We start from the raw sequence: 16,840 nt of genomic DNA on the forward strand, positions 1-16,840 counted from the left end.
AAAAAGAAAGCAGCAAAGAAAAAGACCAGAAATCCATCTTCATTTCAAATCTGCGTCGCAAGGAAAATAATATTATTATTGTTGATGGTTTTCTCGGCAATCATCCTTGAAGGAAATTGCCTAGTCAAAGAAAGTCCTTTTAAAAACAGATTCTAGCAGACATGCATGACTGATGATGTCTGGAATTTGAAGGAGGAAAGTGAGTTGATTAGAAAAGACAGATGGGACTTAATTTCGGGGGGAATTATTGCAGAGATTTATGTCGTGGATGAAATGGTTGTAACTTGGAAGGGCTAGTCTCTCAGTTGGGTCCAACTCTTTGTGACCTTAGGCTTCCCTTGTGGCTAAGCTGGTAAAGAATCCGCCTGCAATGTGAGAGACCTGGGTTCGATCTCTGGATTGGGAAGATCCACTGGAGAAGGGAAAGGCTACCCACTCCAGTATTCTGACCTGTACAGTCCATGGGATCACAAAGAGTTGGACACGACTGAGTGACTTTCACTTTCACCTTGTAACACTATGCAGTGTAACCCGTCAGGCTCCTCTGACCATGGGGTTCTCCAGGTGAGAATACTTGAGTGGGTCACCATTTCCTCTTCCAGGGGATTCTCCCGACCCAGGGATCGAACCCAGGTCTACTGTATTGCCAGAAAAATGCTGAATAAGAACATTGTGCTGATTATAATGTAATCAATATTCCACCAGACAGGTTGACCCAGAAGATAATAATATTCTGTGAAACGAGCTCCAAAAGCAATGATAATGTTTCACTTTGAAAAGAATTCAGAAGCCCGGTATTTTCCCCGATAAAAACTTTTAACAGTTGATTATTCAGTCATTTCCCCAGATGGATTTTTACCTTGGTGCTCTTTTATAATCAATTATTAGTATTATTGCAAAACTGAAACGGGTCTAGCAATTAGATACAAGTTCTATTGCATTTCTGCAGATTTATTACCTATTCATTCATTTCTTATCAGCATTTGGCACTGCAGGGCAGTAAAAGTGGAAAATAACAACTCAGGGACTGAATCCTGTCCACCGCGGGCTTTTGTAAATAAAATTTTATTGGCATACTCTTTCTTTGATGTATCATCTCTGCTCACTTTTGTACACCACATCAGAGATATGTAGTCGTAACAAAGACCTTATGATCCACTAAGACTAAATTATTGCCATCTCCCCCTTTATAGGTAAAGTTTGCTGACCCCTGCATGAGGTCACGGGCAAGTTTCAGGACCTTCAGCAGCTCCTTCCTTCCTCAACTGCTTTTTTCAATATCCTGGGAAAGTATAAAAGGTCAGAATTGATTTTGAGAAAGACAGCATGTTTTATTGCCTAGTCTCTTCTTTGCATGCGTGTGTCAGTTCAGTCATGTCTGACTCTTTGCGAACCTATGGACTGGCAGCCACTGGGCTCCTCTGACCTTGGGATTCTCCAGGCAAGAATACTGGAGTGGGTTGCCATTTCCTTCTTCAGGGGATCGTCCCGACCCAGGAATCGAACCCAGGTCTCCTGCATTGCAGGCAGATTCTTTACCGACTGAGCTACAAGGGAAGCCCCAAAACTTGCAAGAATACCTTTTCTAATAAAAATCTGTGTTTTTATTTTAATATTTTTTTCTTAGCGTATAGTTGCTTTAGGATGTTGTATGAGTTCCTACTGTACAGCAAAGGGAATCAGCCCCATGTATACAAATATCCACTGTTTTTTAGATTTCCTTCCCATTTAGGCCATCACAGACTGTTGAGTAGAGGGCATGTATGCACGCTAAGTTGCTTCAGTCGTGTCTGACTCTTTACACTCCCATGAACTGTAGCCCACCAGGCTCCTCTGTCCATGGAATCCTCCAAGCAAGAATACTGGAGCGGGTTGCCATGCTCTCCTCCAGCGGATCTTCACAACCCAGGGAGGAACCTGTGTCTCTTCCATCTCCTGCATTGGCAGGCAGGTTCTCTGCCACGAGGGCCATCTGGAGGCCCCCTGGAAGGAGTAGAGACCCTGGTGCTATGCAGTAGGCTCTCATTAGTTATCTGATTTACACACAGCCGTGTATATATGTCAATCCCAATCTCCCGATTCATCTCATGCCCCCCAACCCCCCAAAAGTGTCTGCTTTTAAAATCGACAAACTTGTAAAAAAAAAAAAAAAAAAAGATCTCAGGATAGAATTCACTCTCCCCAGTCAGCAGGTGGTCAGATTGAGTCTTGAACAGAAATCAACACTTATTGACCATCTTCATGGTGAAAGAGAAATTTACATATCACCCCAGAAGCAGGTTTTAATATTGGGATTTATAAAATGATATATATGCCTGGTCTTTGGCTGTCGATTCCTGCCACAGAGCTCCTAAGACCCTTGGAATTTCCTAACTGAGGAGAGCCCTCCAGGTGTTTTCATGTTAATGGGGGTAACTTTTGCAATGCACCTGGGGCTGGGGGCTGGTTGCCATGGGAACCGACCCAGATGAGCCAAGGGTCTGAACTTTCAGTCCCATCCCCCTCCTGACCTCCGAGGAGGGGCGAGGGGGCGGGAGGTTGACTTAATCCCCAGTGGTCAATGGTCTTGTCAATCATGCCTACATAATGAAGCCTCCAGGAAAGAAAAAAAAGAAAAGAAAAAAATCAGGGGATGGGTGCATTTCCGGGTAGGTGACCATGTGGACAATTAGGGACAGTGGCAGCCTGCAAAGAGTCCTCTCCTCTCAGACGCTGCCCTGTGTACCTCTCCCAGCTGGCTGTTCCGGAGTTGTATCTTTCGTAATGCGCCAGTGATCTAGTAAGTAAAAGTTTTCTCTTGAATTCTTTGAGCCGCTCCAGGAAATTAATCACACCTGGGGTGGGGTTTGTGGGAAATTCTGATACGGAGAATATTGGTCAGAATCACCGGTGAAACTCTGGACTTACAATTGGCTTCTAAAGTTTACGGAGCTTGGGGCAGTCTTGTAGATGTGTGTGTGTGTCTGTGTGTGTGTGTGTGTCTGTGTGTGTTAAATTGCTTCAGTCTTGTAGGACTGAGCCTTTAACCTGTGAATCTGACTGTATCTCCAGGTAGTGTCAGAATTGAGTTGAGTTGTAGGACATCCAGCCTGTGTCCGAGAATTACTTGATAACTGTGGGAACACCCCACACACATTGGAATTGGTGTCCATAATTGCACAAAAATTCTTTCCAACCCAGGGATCGAACCCAGGTCTCCAGCATTGCAGGTGGATTCTTTACCAGCTGAGCCACAAGGGGAAGCCCCACAACAATTCTCTGCGTTATTAAATCGTAACATTGTTATTTCAAAAGGCTTACATAATTTTTCTAACACAGCTGTGTTTATGAGGGATGTTTTATGCGTTGGATACAAAGCTAGCTTTAAAGCTCATGCTCTTTTCAATATTTCACCTATAAAAATTATCAAGTAGTAACCCTGATGCTGGGAAAGACTGAAGTCAAGAGGAGAAGGGGACGACAGAGGATGAGATGGTTGGATGGCATCACGGACTCGATGGACATGACTTTGAGACTCCGGGAGTTGGTGATGGACAGGGAAGCCGTGTGTGCTGCCGTCCATGGGGTTGCAAAGAGTCAGACGAGACTGAACTGAACTGAAATGAATTTGGTAAATAACTGAACAAATAGTACATCACCGACACACAGGAGCTCCATTTGGAACACTGTATATTACCAGAACATTTTATTTCCAGACAAATATACCGGCAAATAATAAGTCCTAGGTTAATTGAAGTAATTTTAGAGTGCCAATCTCCATTACACCTGTGTCTATTAGGTGGCCATTCATATTCATAAGCAAATAATTGAAGGGTTTTAAATAGACATTTGATTATGGGATATATTTTCACAAGTGCCTCAATTAGGTCAGGTGCTTGCCTCATGTCCTTAAAGTAGGGTTAATAAGAAGATTTCATAGAACAGTGGCTCTCTAATGTTCTTCTTTTCAAGGTTAGCTTTGTGAGGTTTGTTGTTTTTCAGTTGATAAGTCGTGTCCCACTCTTTGCAACCCCATGGACTGCAGCACGCCAGGCTCTTCTATCCTCCACTGTCTCCTGGAGTTTGCTCTAATTCATGTCCATTGAGTCAGTGGTGCTGTCTAACCATCTCATCCTCTGCCGCTCTCGTCTCCTTTTGCCTTCAGTCTTTCCCAGCATCAGGGTCTTTTCCAACGAGTCAGGTCTTCACATCGGGTGGCCAAGGTAGTGGAGCTTGAGCTTCAGCTTCAGCATCAGTCCTTCCAATGAATAGTCAGAGTTGATTTCGTTTAGGTTGGATTTCCTTGCAGTCCGAGGGACTCTCAAGAGTCTTCTCCAGCAGCACAGTTTGTGAGATAGGCAGACGTCTAAATCCACAGGAGAATACAGTTGATCTGACTTCTTTCTTTGTCATAGGATTTTTCAGAGCCTTTGCCAACTTATTGTTGTCTGTGAATGTTCAGAAGACGTGAAGCGCACAGGTCTTCTAGGGCTGCTCTTTGGCAAGGTCTGAAGACGTGTTTGGTTGTGACAGTTGGAGAGAGGTGGTGGTATGGTCATCCAGTGGGTAGAGGTCAGGGGTGTTGCTAAATACCCTGCAGTGCCCACGACCAGACCCCATGTCAAAGAATTGTCCAGCCCCAGATATCAAGGGGTTGGAAAGCGCAACGGTTGGGAAATCCTGGATTGGACTGTTTTTAATTTATTTGGCTGCACCGAGTCTGGCTGCAGTATGTGGGGTCTTTTATTTGTGGCATGCAAACTCTTAGCTGCAGAAGGTTGTCTCTAGTTCCCGGACTAGGGATCGAACCCTGGCCCCCTGTATTGGGAGCACAGAGTCCTAGCTACTGGACCACCAGGGAAGGTCCCAGGATTGGGATTTGAAGAAGCTATAGTTTTGGTTCTTCCCTGGTGGCGCAGTGGTAGAGAATCTGCCTGCAAGACAGGAGACGTGGGTTCGATCCCTGGGTTGGGAAGATCCCCTGGAGAAGGAAATGGCAACCCACTCCAGTATTCTTGCTTGAGAAATCCCTTGTAAAAAGAAGCCTGGCGGGCTACAGTCCATGCGGTTGCAAAGAGTCAAGGTCGTCTTAGCAACTAAAAAACAAGTAGCTCTGTCTTACCCTCCTAGTTTATGACGTTGACCTCGAGGCATTTTGCTGAACTCTGGGGCTGTAAAAAGTGCTGCCTGAAGGCTTAAATCAATGGGGTGGGACTGTGAGCTTGGAGTTTGAGGAATATCTCGGTGATCAATCTGTAATTTGATGAAGCAAAGATGCATGGGAGTTGACGATTCCTCTATGAAATAACATACAATCACTGCCTGCTAGGAGGCATTATTTCCAGGGACATCTGGTCAACCAGAGTAGATTGGATCCAACAGTAATCTGTTGGGTTGGTACGAGTATTCTATTCAGAGAGAATAGAGAATGCCAATCGCAGAGTTATAACGGTCGGATGCATATTTCAGTTGGGGCTTCCCTGGTGGCTCAGACAGTAAAGAATCTACCTGCAATGCAGGAGACCAGGGTTCGATCCCTGGGTCAGGAAGATCCCCCGGAGAAGGAAATGGCTACCCACTCCAGTATTCTTGCCTGGAGAATCCCATGGACAGAAGAGCCTGGACGGTAATATTTTAGTTACCTGTCTGTTTACTGGCCAGAGTGGTTTAGCAGGAGTAGCAGAGGGAAGTGGTAGGTGGGGCTCAAAGTGGAAGAAGGAGATGTTTTTATGCACTGATTTATTTTTGATTGCACTGGGTCTTGCTGCTTGAGAGCTTTTGCTGGTTGTGGTTAATGGGGGCCGCTGTTTGTTGCAGTTCCTGGGCTCGAGAGCACACAGGCTTCAGTAGTTGTGGTACATGGGCTCAGTTGCTCCGCGGCATGTGAAATCTTCCTGAACCAGGACCAAGGATCAGACTCGTGTCCTCTGCATTGGCAGATGGATTCTTAACTGCTGAGCCACCAGGGAAGTCCACAGATGGGGCCATTTTATCAAAGATCCCCAAAGCCATGCGTGGGAGCGTGCATATGTTCGAGAAACACAACCGACACTTTGTCTTTTAAATCATCTTTTAAACTCGTTTTGTGAAAGTCGCTCAGTCGTGCCTGACTCTTTGGCCGTAACACTGGAGTGGGTAGCCATTCCCTTCTCTGGGGCCTCTTCCCATCCCAGGGACTGAACCCAGGTCTGCCACATTGCAGGCGGATTCTTTACCAGCTGAGCCAGCAGGGAAGCCGTAAACCATTTTGATTAACATAAAAGACATTTTTATAAATATATTTACAAATTATTTCTCAAAATACATAAAAAATATTATTTATGGTCAACATAGATTATTTTTGTTTAAATGCTTCCCAGGTGGCACTAGTGGTAAAGAATCTGCCTGCCAAGGCAGGAGACACAGGAGATGCAAGTTCAGTCTCTGGGTCAGGAAGATCCCCTGGAGGAGAAAATGGCAACCCACTCCAGTAGTCTTGCCTGGAGAATCCCATGGACGGAGGAGCCTGGTGGGCTACAGTCCGTGGGGTCACAAAGAGTTGGACACGACTAAGTGACTGAGTACCCACACACATGAAATATTTAAAAACAAACAAACAAACAAAAAAAATATATATATAATTTAGTTTTCGATTCAGGTGAAAAAAACATTTCTTCTTTCCTTGCCAATTTCTTCTTTGTGTGCATGCTCAGTCGTGTCTGACTCTTTGCGAATCCATGGACTGTAGCCCTCCAGGCTCCTGTGTCCATGGGATTCTCCAGGCGAGAATCCTGGAGTGGGTTGCCATGCCCTCCTCCAGGGGATCTTCCTGACCCCGGGATCAATCCCGTGTCTCCTGCGTCTCCCACATTGGCAGGTGCACACGTTCCTGTTAACGAACAGATAAGCCCATTGCCCGGCAAGATAAAACTGCACACACAAACAGCTGAAACCCCATTGTCTGTGTTGTAATTTGCTCTGGGGAACAATGGAATCTTAGGAGCAAGGCTGCTGGTAGCAGCGGTAACCTTGGGTCCTCTAATCAGAGAGCAAACGCACTTTCCACAAGGATCCCACAAAGGTGGTAAGTTTCCTGACCCCTTGACAGTCACAGAACACAGAGATACATTGCTTCGGTCAGTTATTTCCGCTTCTAAGTGGGGAGTGCTTTCCTATTCATCACCCCCACCCCAGCAAAGAGGGAGAAATAGACAAGCTGAAATGGCTTTTCCAAATCAAGCAGTGCGTGCCATCTACAGGTAAAGAGCTTAACTGAATCTTAAGATTCCAGGCTTCTGTCTGGAGTTACTGAGGTGGATTATTTTGCCCCACTCCACACAGCTTTGTATGTAGCCAACTTATTGGTCTCATGCTAAATAGAAAAAAAGAGAAGCTGTATTTAATACAAACATGATAATTTTAGAAACTCCTAAATCTGTTGTGTTGCACTGATAGGAAAGTGATTGAATTTGTCTATCCGGTGTGCTAGGGGGAATGGAATTTATTGATGGGTCTAAGGTTCGGTTAGGGGGCTTCCCAGGGACTCAGTGGTAAATATTCACCTGCAGTGGCTTCAATTCCTGGTTTGGGACAATGCCCTGGAACACGAAATGGCAACCCACCCCAGTATTCTTGCCTGGGAAATCCCATGGACAGAGGGGACAGGCAGGTTCTGACAAAGAGTTGGACAGGACTGAGTATTAAACAACAACAAAGGTTACATCCGTGTGGACAAGGGTGAAAACGAATGAGTTTTCTGTCCCTCTTCAGTTCAGTTCAGCTTAGTCGCTCAGTTGTGTCTGACTCTGCGACCCCATGGACTGCAGCACGCCAGGCCTCCCTGTCCATCACCAACTCTTGGAGTTTACTCAAACTCCTGTCCATTGAGTCAGTGAAGCAATCCAACCGTCTCATCCTCTGTCGTCCCCTTCTCTGGCCTTCACTTTTCCACCCCCTCAAGATAATAGACCACGGACATACCAGGAATATTTTTCTGGGTAGATCGAGGAGAGTAATCCATTCTGGAGTGGTGCCTGTAGTCTGGCAAAGAGAGCTTGTGTTCGTTGAATTAATCCATTGAATAGTTTGAACTGCAGCAGCATCAGATTGACTCAGAAATAATATGGCAATGACACTTCTCAATGTATTCATCAATACTTTCAAGTTTAAGGGGGCATACAGCCTGATTGAAATACTACTCTTTCTTTTTTTTGGCTGCACCATGCAACATGGAGGATCTGACTTTACCAACCTGGTATCAAACCCGTGCCCCCTACATAGGAAGTGGGGAGTCTTTATTTAGGGTGAGCTGGGTCTTGGTTACTGTGTGTGGGTTTTCTCCACTTGTGGTTGAAGGGCTTCTCATTGCGGTGTCTTCCTCCAGATGACCTAGATCCAGTGCTTTGCAACCACAGCTGCTGCTGCTGCTAAGTCATGGACACGACTGAAGCGACTTAGCAGCAGCAGCAGCAGCTGCTGTTCCAAAGCACTGGCTCTAGGTCATCTGGGCGCAGACGTTGTGGCTTAGTGGCCCCAAGACATGTGGAATCTCCCCGGAGCAGGGATCAAACTCGTGTTCCTGCTTTGGCAGGTGCATTCTTAACCACTGGACCACCGGGGCAGACCGGCAGTGAGGAGTCTTAACCATTAGCTCACCAGGGAAGTCTCTGACTATTTCTTGAGACATCTGATATCTAGTATATTGATTTTTCATGCAAGAATGCAAATTCTTTGACTTAGAGGAAAAAAAATGTGAAATGTTATTTGGCGGGGGGAAGTTGTTTAAAACTTCTTGGTTCATAGCTAAACACTTCACTTTCTTCCAAAATTTGATGGCATTTATAGTTCATTACAAATACTCTGATTTATTTAATAGGGTTTTTTTAAAAAGTTGAAGTATAGTTGATTTACAATATTGTGTTTGTTTCAGGTATTACAGCAAAGTGATTCAGTCATGCATATATATCTATTCTTTTTCAGGTTCTTTTCATTTGTACATTATTCTAGAATACTGGATATAGCCCCCTGTGCTATATAGCAGTTCCATGTCGGTTCCCTATTTTATATATAGTATCTGTTAACCCCAGCCTCAGGAGAAGGCAGTGGCACCCCGCTCCAGTACTCTTGCCTGGAAAATCCCATGGACGGAGGAGCCTGGTGGGCTGCAGTCCGTGGGGTTGCGAAGAGTCGGACACGACTGAGCGACTTCGCTTTCCCTTTTCACTTTCATGCATTGGAGAAGGAAATGGCAACCCAGTGCAGTGTTCTTGCCTGGAGAATCCCAAGGACGGGGGAGCCTGGTGGGCTGCCGTCTATGGGGTCGCACAGAGTCGGACACGACTGAAGCGACTTAGCAGCAGTAGCAGCAGCAACCCCAGCCTCCTCGTTTCTCTCTCCCTGTCTCTTCTCTGGTAACCATGCATCTGTCCTCTATGTCTGTGAGTCTCTTTCAGTTTCCTAGATAGGTTCTGTTGTGCCATATTTTAGATTCCACGTGAAAGTGGTGTCATATGGAATTTTCTCTCTCTGACTTTCTCTCTCTGACTGATTAGTATGATAATCTCCAGGCGTATCCATGTGGCTATCTCAATAGTGTTTCCTACCGTACCTGATACACTCAGGGTTCAGCCACTGAGTAGCGTGTAGAAATGTGACCGTCTGCCCATCCCCATTGCGTGTTGCCCAGTCTTTCAGTCGTGTCTGACGCTCTGTGACCCCGTGGACTGTAGCCCACCAGGCTCCTCTGTCCCTGGCATCCTCCAGGCACGAATACTGGAGTGGATTGCCATTTGCCTTCTCCAGGGGACCTTCCCGACTCAGAGATTGAACTCGCGTCTCCTGTGTCTCCTACACGGCAAGCGAACTGAGCCATTGGGGAAGCCCTGTCTCCATTGAGGAACAGACATTTCGGTGTCCCCCTTCCACACCGCATTCCCCTGCACCTGCCTTATTTCCTAACACTTCCCATGGGGGAGCTGCCTGCTTCTGGGGCAGGATCAGTGTGTTCGAGTTTGGGAACCTGCACCACCATATTCACACCCTCTCTTTGTGGGGCGCACACAGGCTGCATATTCTTTGTACTTTAGGTTTGGTGGGAGGACACAGCCATCTGAAACTCAATCGGGGATTGGTAGGACACCCACTGGTCTTTAATCTGACCTTTACTAGAAAGGTACCCCAGTTTGATTCCTGGGTCAGGAAGATCCGCTGGAGAAGGGATAGGCTACCCACTCCAGTATTCTTGGGCTTCCCTTGTGGCTCAGCTGGGAAAGAATCCACTTGCAGTGTGGGACACCTGGGTTGGGAAGATCCCCTGGAGAAGGGAATGGCTACCCACTCCAGGATTCTGGCTTGGAGAATTCCATGGACTGTACAGTCCATGGGGTCGCAAAGAGTCAGACAAGACTGAGCAACTTTCACTTTCACTTTTACTAGAAATCTGGGATTTTTGTTATAGTTAATGGACCAGCAGGAGTGTGTAAACAAAGTCAAAGTAGTTCTTACCACATTTTCTGAAGGGTTCTCATGCATTCGCTCATTTCTTATTTAAAGAGATCAAGACTTATAATCATTCAGTTAATCAATAGTCGGTTAAAATGGGGAATCGTATAACAAATGTGTGCATACTTCAAACAGTATATTTAACTTTATAGAGATACATAATATATTGATTTCATGCTAAAAAGGAAAAGAAGTTTAATATAAACACATTTCCAGGAAATCCGTAATTTGTCATGTTGCCTCTATAGGGAAGTGATCCAGTTTCTCTTTCCAGTGTGCTAAGGGCAATGGGATTGATCACTAGGTGTAAGACTAGGTTAGTGTGGACAAGGGGGGTGGGAAATGAGTTTCCACCACTCTTCTGTACCAATAGGGAGTGCACTAGGCCATGGAGGATAGGAATATTGCTCTGGAGAGATTGCTGGGAATAATCCTGGAATGGTATCTAGAATCTGAAAAAGGAAGCTTGGGTTCATCAAACTTATATATATATATATAATTATTTATAAACTGTTTATGTATTTATATAGAACATGTAAGAGAAGGGAATGGCAACCCACTCCAGTATTCTTGCCTGGAGAATCCTATGGACAGAGGAGCCTGGTGGGCTAAAGTCCATGGGGTCACAAAGAGTTGGACACGACTAAGCGACTAATACCACACACTATATAACATGTAAAGCGACGTGTGTGTGTGTGTGTCTGTGTGCTCAGACACTCAGTCACGTCCGACTCTTTGCAAACCCAAGAACTGTAGCTCGTCAGGCTCCTCTGTCCATGGAATTTCCCAGACAACTAGAATGGGTTGCCATTTCCTTCTCTAGGGCATCTTCCCCACCCAGGGATCAATCCTCCGTCTTTTATGTCTCCTACACTGGCCTGTTGGCTTCTTGACCACTAGGGCCACCTGGGAAGCCCATAAAACAATATATAAGTGTAAAAGTGAATAAATAAATCACAAATATGTGTATATGTCTGTGTGTTTATATTCAAATACATATTTATATATTTACATAGCCCAGAGTCTAGGCTGTTTGCTACCATAAGGGTTTAGTGTGTTAAGAAGTTAGTCAGAATGTTTTACAGAAGGAATGGGCTCTGTTGATTAGTCTGAGAAGTTTATTAACTCGGGGTCATCTTAGAGAACTTTTACTGTGATAACAGAGCTAATAATTTCTGATTTGGGTGTTTTTATTGCTTGTACTTCCTCTAAATTAGGAATCCTGGAAGAGAGCAGAGGATTCTGTAGATAAGACATCTCCACTTTTTTTTTTTTAAATTTGATCCTGGGCAGTTTTAGTTTAATGCATAATAATTTGTTTATAAGTGTGAATTGCAGAATGAGAGATGCCCATTTTGTTCTGTTGTCACATGTCTGGTTTTACTCCAAAATTTTCTGGTCAAGTTTCCCAGGCAGCAAGTTTCACAAATGTTGGGCAAACATAATTTGACATTATAGGATAAAATTCATGTTTCTATCCATCTGTTCAGTGAAAGAAAAGAGAGGGGGAAAAATATCACTCTGGAGAGAATTTGGAGTAAGATATTTCCAGGAACGTCAGGCAGGCAAATGGCCCATGTTTATAACTTCTACATCTTGTGTAGGATCGCTTATAAAATGGAAACACAGACCAACAGTCACAGGTCCTTGTTCCAGGAGATGAGAGCGTTTTCTCTGATGCTCTTCTCTTTAGGCTTGTCGCTTGGGTTACGTGGAATACAAATTTGCTGAGCTGGACCCAAGCCAGGTGTGAGAGACGAAAGGGCATGGTGTGTCTTGATACATCTTCTCCTGCATCAAGAGCCTATCCACCTGTTAGTTAAATGAAAAACCTGTGTCATTATCAGATGATGAATCAGATACAGATGACCCCAAGGACCTACAGTAATCTTCCTTTTCCTTGAGTTTCTCAGGGATAATAGATACGTCATAACTCCGAGTCCTGATGACAGTTATTAGTGTAGAAATGAGCTGATCCTGGCATTAAAAAACGTAGCTCATGATTTGTGCCATGATCAAGGTCAGTGCTAATAAATATAAAACTTGAATTTGCTTTTCTTAGCCTACGAGAAGAGATCAAGGATGATAGGATCATTGATGATAAGATCAATGATGATTTATTCTTTCCTTCTTCCCTCCCTCCTTTCTTTTTATCTATCCATCTATCTATCTGTTCATCCTGTCTCTTACTGTTTTAAGTAGATTAGTAGTATTTAATTGTATAAACTGTATTATCATTTGTTTAGCCAGACCTATTGATGATGCGAAGTGCTGACTTATTGGGAAGACCCTGATGCTGGGAAAGATTGAAGGCAGGAGGAGAAGGGGGCAGCTGAGCAGGAAATGGTTGGATGGCATCACTGACTCGATGGACATGAGTTTGAGCAACTCCAGGAGAAAGTGAAGGACAGGGAAGCCTAGTGTGCTGCAGTCTCTGGTGTCGCAGAGTCGGACACGACTTAGTGACCGAACAACGAGAAATTGGTGAATATTTAGAATGTTTCTGAACTTTGTGTTTTCTGTTTAATCAAAACCGTGATGAGGATGTTTGCACATCTGTTTGAACCTTTGTCTATCTACCTCCCTAGGATGGATTTGTTGCATAGCTGGGCATGCACACTTGACATTGTTGATACTGTTGACTGAAAAAAAATATGTGCCACCTAAAAGATGACACTTGTTTTATTTGGTGGGAACTTTTTAGGACTTCAAGCCTGGGAGGCAGCATCTCAAGTCACCCTGAGAGAACTGCTCCAAGGAAGCAAAGGAGGAGCTGGATTATATAGAAGTTTTGCAACAAAGGGCAGAACCAGATACCCCAAGGTAAGGAATTTTGCTCTTTTCTGAGTATGAGAAGATTCAAAAATCTGGGCTCACTGAAATCATTCCTTTGATATGCACTTCAGCTATTATGACTGAGTCCTAGCTCACTCAGCTCTCTGCATGACGGGGCAGTGAATCAGAAACGAAGTGTTGAGGCAAGGAATAGAACTTTATTCAGGGAGCCAGCAAATTGAGAAGATTGCAGACTAATGTCTCAAAATAACCATCTTCCTGGGGTCTGGATACCAGATTCTTTTATAGGACAGAGGAAACGAAAAGGCCATCAGTCTTGCAAATATCTCCTAGAATGGCCAGCCTCAGGCAGGAGGAGGTGGGTTAATTTCTTCCTTCATCTAGCCATCCACAGGAAGACAGGGTCCTGAACAAAAGTACTCTAGCTTAACAGTCAGGCAGAGGGGCAGGATTCTCCGAGGCTGGTTGTAATGTATGATTATAATAACAAAAGCAAAAAAAAAAAAAAGCAAGTCACAGAAATAGTTCCAGCTTGGAGTCAGAATTGACTTTTCCCTGCAACCTGACGTGGGGCCAATATCCTGGTTTCCACTTTCTGAGCTTCCTCCGAGTTTTCACTTCCCGAGTTCTCCTTCGGCGCACCAGCTCACCATCTTTGGTGGCTGCAATTGCTGGTGACGTGACAAACTTTGTTTACTGATACGGGAGGAAAGGTTGACATTGCCTCAGGCAGTAAAGAATCCGCCTGCAATGCAGGAGACCCAGGTTTGATTCCCTGGAGGAAGGCATGGCAACCCACTCCACTATTCTTGTCTGGAGCATTCCATGGACAGAGGTGCCTGGTGGGCTACAGTCCGTGGGGTTGCCAAGAGTCAGACACTTTTTCATTCCATTTCTCAATACATATTTCCAACCATTCTAATATGCACCTATCGATACTATGTACTGATAGTAGGTAGTATCTTTTTTTTTTTCATCATTGTCAGTCTAGTTGTGGAAACAAGCATGTTTTGATCCAGATTCACAAGGAAATGTTTAAAATTCAACTCTTTCCTTGTAAGAAAACATTTGAAAGACTTGTTTTCTTTGCCATAAATGAACTTTTTTCTCTCCCATAGTATTACAATGATTCCTAGTGAGCCTGTGGTTTGTCTTCATCTTCCCGAAACTAAGATTTTATTTGAAAAGAAATGGTTCATAACCAGGGAAAAGAAAGAATTTCCAGGACTGTACATCTATGTATTTATCTGGAATCTGTGACGGTCTGTGCGCAGGTTGGAACAGAATTTCCAGACATGAGGCAGAATGAGAGGAGAGTAAAATTTATTAACGTGGGATATGTTGTTAGAACAGGAGGCTGGCTCATGGGGGAGCCGACCCCTTTCATGGGCTAGTAGCCAATTTTTATAGCCTCAAGACAGAAATTTCGTACTGGAAGGATGGGTGGCATTAGGTGATTGGTTAGGATGCTGTACGGTGGGTAATGGGGTGGGTATTTTACCTAATATGGGGTCAGGAAACAGGTTGATTTAGATCTGGAGGCTCATGGCAACTGTTGCTATGGGGCTTGGTCATTTCCCAAGATTTTTGGTCCTGTGACTCTGGTGCAGAGCTCCACAGAAGCTTTCAGCTCTGAGCCTAGGAAACTGAACAAATGTTTTCCAAATTTATTATTTAGTTTATTTATTTTGGGCTGTGCTGGGTCTTCTTTGCTGCATGGGCTTCTCGTTGCTCTGGATTCTCTTGTTGCGGAGCAGGGCTCTAGGGCGTCTGGGCTCAGAATTTGCAGCTCATGGGCTCTGGAGCACAGACTTGGTTGTGATGACACATGGGCTTAGTTGCCTACATCTTCCTAAATCAGGGATTGAACCTGTGTCTCCTGCACTGGCAAGCGGATTCTTTACCCCTGAGACACCAGGGAAGTCCCAGAATTTTTACCGTAGCTCAGAAGTGGAGACTTTTGTGTTGAACGTTCTCTACTGAGCTCCTTATTATTATGGAAATATTTAAAAATTCAGGTGACTTAAACATTTATAATTTTCTTAACAAGAGACCATTTCATCTATTTTAATCGTTAATTTTCATGTACTCTGTGTACGAGAAAAGAAAAAAGGTAGTTAAATCACTCTTTGAAAGATTATAAATTATTAGTAAGAAGAAATTAAGAGCTCTAGAAAGCAAAGTGGAATTCACAGATGTTTAAAATTTGAAACATAATGTGAGAAAGGAAGTGTTTTCAAGGCAGTAGGGTGAGAAACAGCGTTTTACCTGGGACTTGTGTAGAAGTCTGTTAGCATAGTGTGGTCAACGTGTATTTAAATAATATTTTGTTTTCATACAATGCTGATGAGTTTGTTAGGAAGGTTGAGTCTGAATGACAGTTTGTGAATTTTCTCAGGGGAGTTTGCAGGGGTCATACAAACACAAAGCAAGGTAATTTCTGGGGAACTGTGGCAGAACTGCTGTGTGGACACAGAGTATTGAGGAACAGTTGTGCCTGAAGGGGACTATCCCAGGGCAGCCTGAGTCCTTGGAGGTGATCATGAAGGGATTGAGGGTCTTCTTGAAGGCCAGACCCTGCAACTGGGGACTGGACAGACAGGACCGGACAGAATCTCTAAAGGTTTGAGGCCAGATAGAGTTTGAAGCCCTTAGGGGCTTCCCTGGTGGCTCAGAGGGTAACGTATCTGCCTGCAGTGCAGGAGACCCAGGTTCGAGCCATGGGTCAGGAAGATCCCCTGGAGAAGGGCATGGCAACCCACTCCAGTATTCTTGGCTGGAGAATCCCATGGTCTGAGGAGCCTGGCGGGCTACACTCCATGGGGTCTCAAAAGAATCAGACATGACTAAGTGACCAACACTTTCACTTTCAGAGAACCCATAAGGGATGCAGTTAACAGGATGGGAACTCCAGGTGGGGTGGAACAGACATATAGTTACTCAGCTTCACTCTGTGGTTGCTCAGTAGAGATGCTGGTTGCGTGTTAACAGACCCTCCGCATTTCAAGAAAGGATTCCTGGGTAACGATGATGTCATGACCCCCAACCACTTGTTCCAGTAACGATCGTCTAAGACCATTGCCTTCTTTTGACTGTTAATCTTTCTGTATGCATTTCTGGACCACACACCAGCATCAACGTCCTCGGGAAGTATCCTCACAGTCAGACCTTGCTGACTGTCTATCCAGAGTACCCTAGGTCTTTTTTTTTTTTAAAACAATATTTGTTTATTTACTTGGCTGTGCTTTGTCTTAATTGCAAGTCTGTGGGATCTGAGTTCCCTGACCAGGAATCTAACCTGGGCCCCCCTCCCCCCTGCATTGGGAGTGCAGAGTCTTAGCCACTGGACTACCGGGGAAGTCCCTGCCTGACGTCTTTGAACAAAAACGATTTTGGAAAAGGAAGGGCAGACAAAGGGTTAGAGTCACATCAGCAAACTTTAATGGTGTTTTTTCTTTCTTTTTTTTTCTTCTGATAATTTGAATGTTATCAAAGGCACGTTTGTTTTGCAAACAATAGAAATCCTGTTACATATGCTTGACAAAATGAACAGAATGTATTACAAGGATGCCACAGCCTTCTTCGG

General features: G+C 44.5%; 1 long non-coding RNA gene across 3 annotated transcripts in view; it reads left to right on the forward strand.

Annotated features, from left to right (window-relative positions):
* The first annotated feature begins 2,471 nt into the window (after positions 1-2,471).
* Positions 2,472-16,840, forward strand: part of LOC147339718 (uncharacterized) — a 246,175-nt gene continuing 231,806 nt past the window's right edge. For 2 of the 3 annotated variants that reach the window (XR_015158977.1, XR_015158978.1), the window contains exons 1-2: positions 2,472-2,779; positions 13,163-13,281. This is a non-coding gene — a long non-coding RNA (uncharacterized LOC147339718). Of the gene's footprint in view, positions 2,780-12,704; positions 12,943-13,162; positions 13,282-16,840 lie in introns of all 3 variants that reach the window. The other variant, XR_015158979.1, reaches the window with a different exon arrangement.

Source organism: Bos grunniens, chromosome X (genome assembly GCF_055505025.1).
Source record: "Bos grunniens cultivar Pamir isolate PY7600 chromosome X, Bosgru_T2T1.0, whole genome shotgun sequence".
Lineage (NCBI taxonomy): Eukaryota > Metazoa > Chordata > Mammalia > Artiodactyla > Bovidae > Bos > Bos grunniens.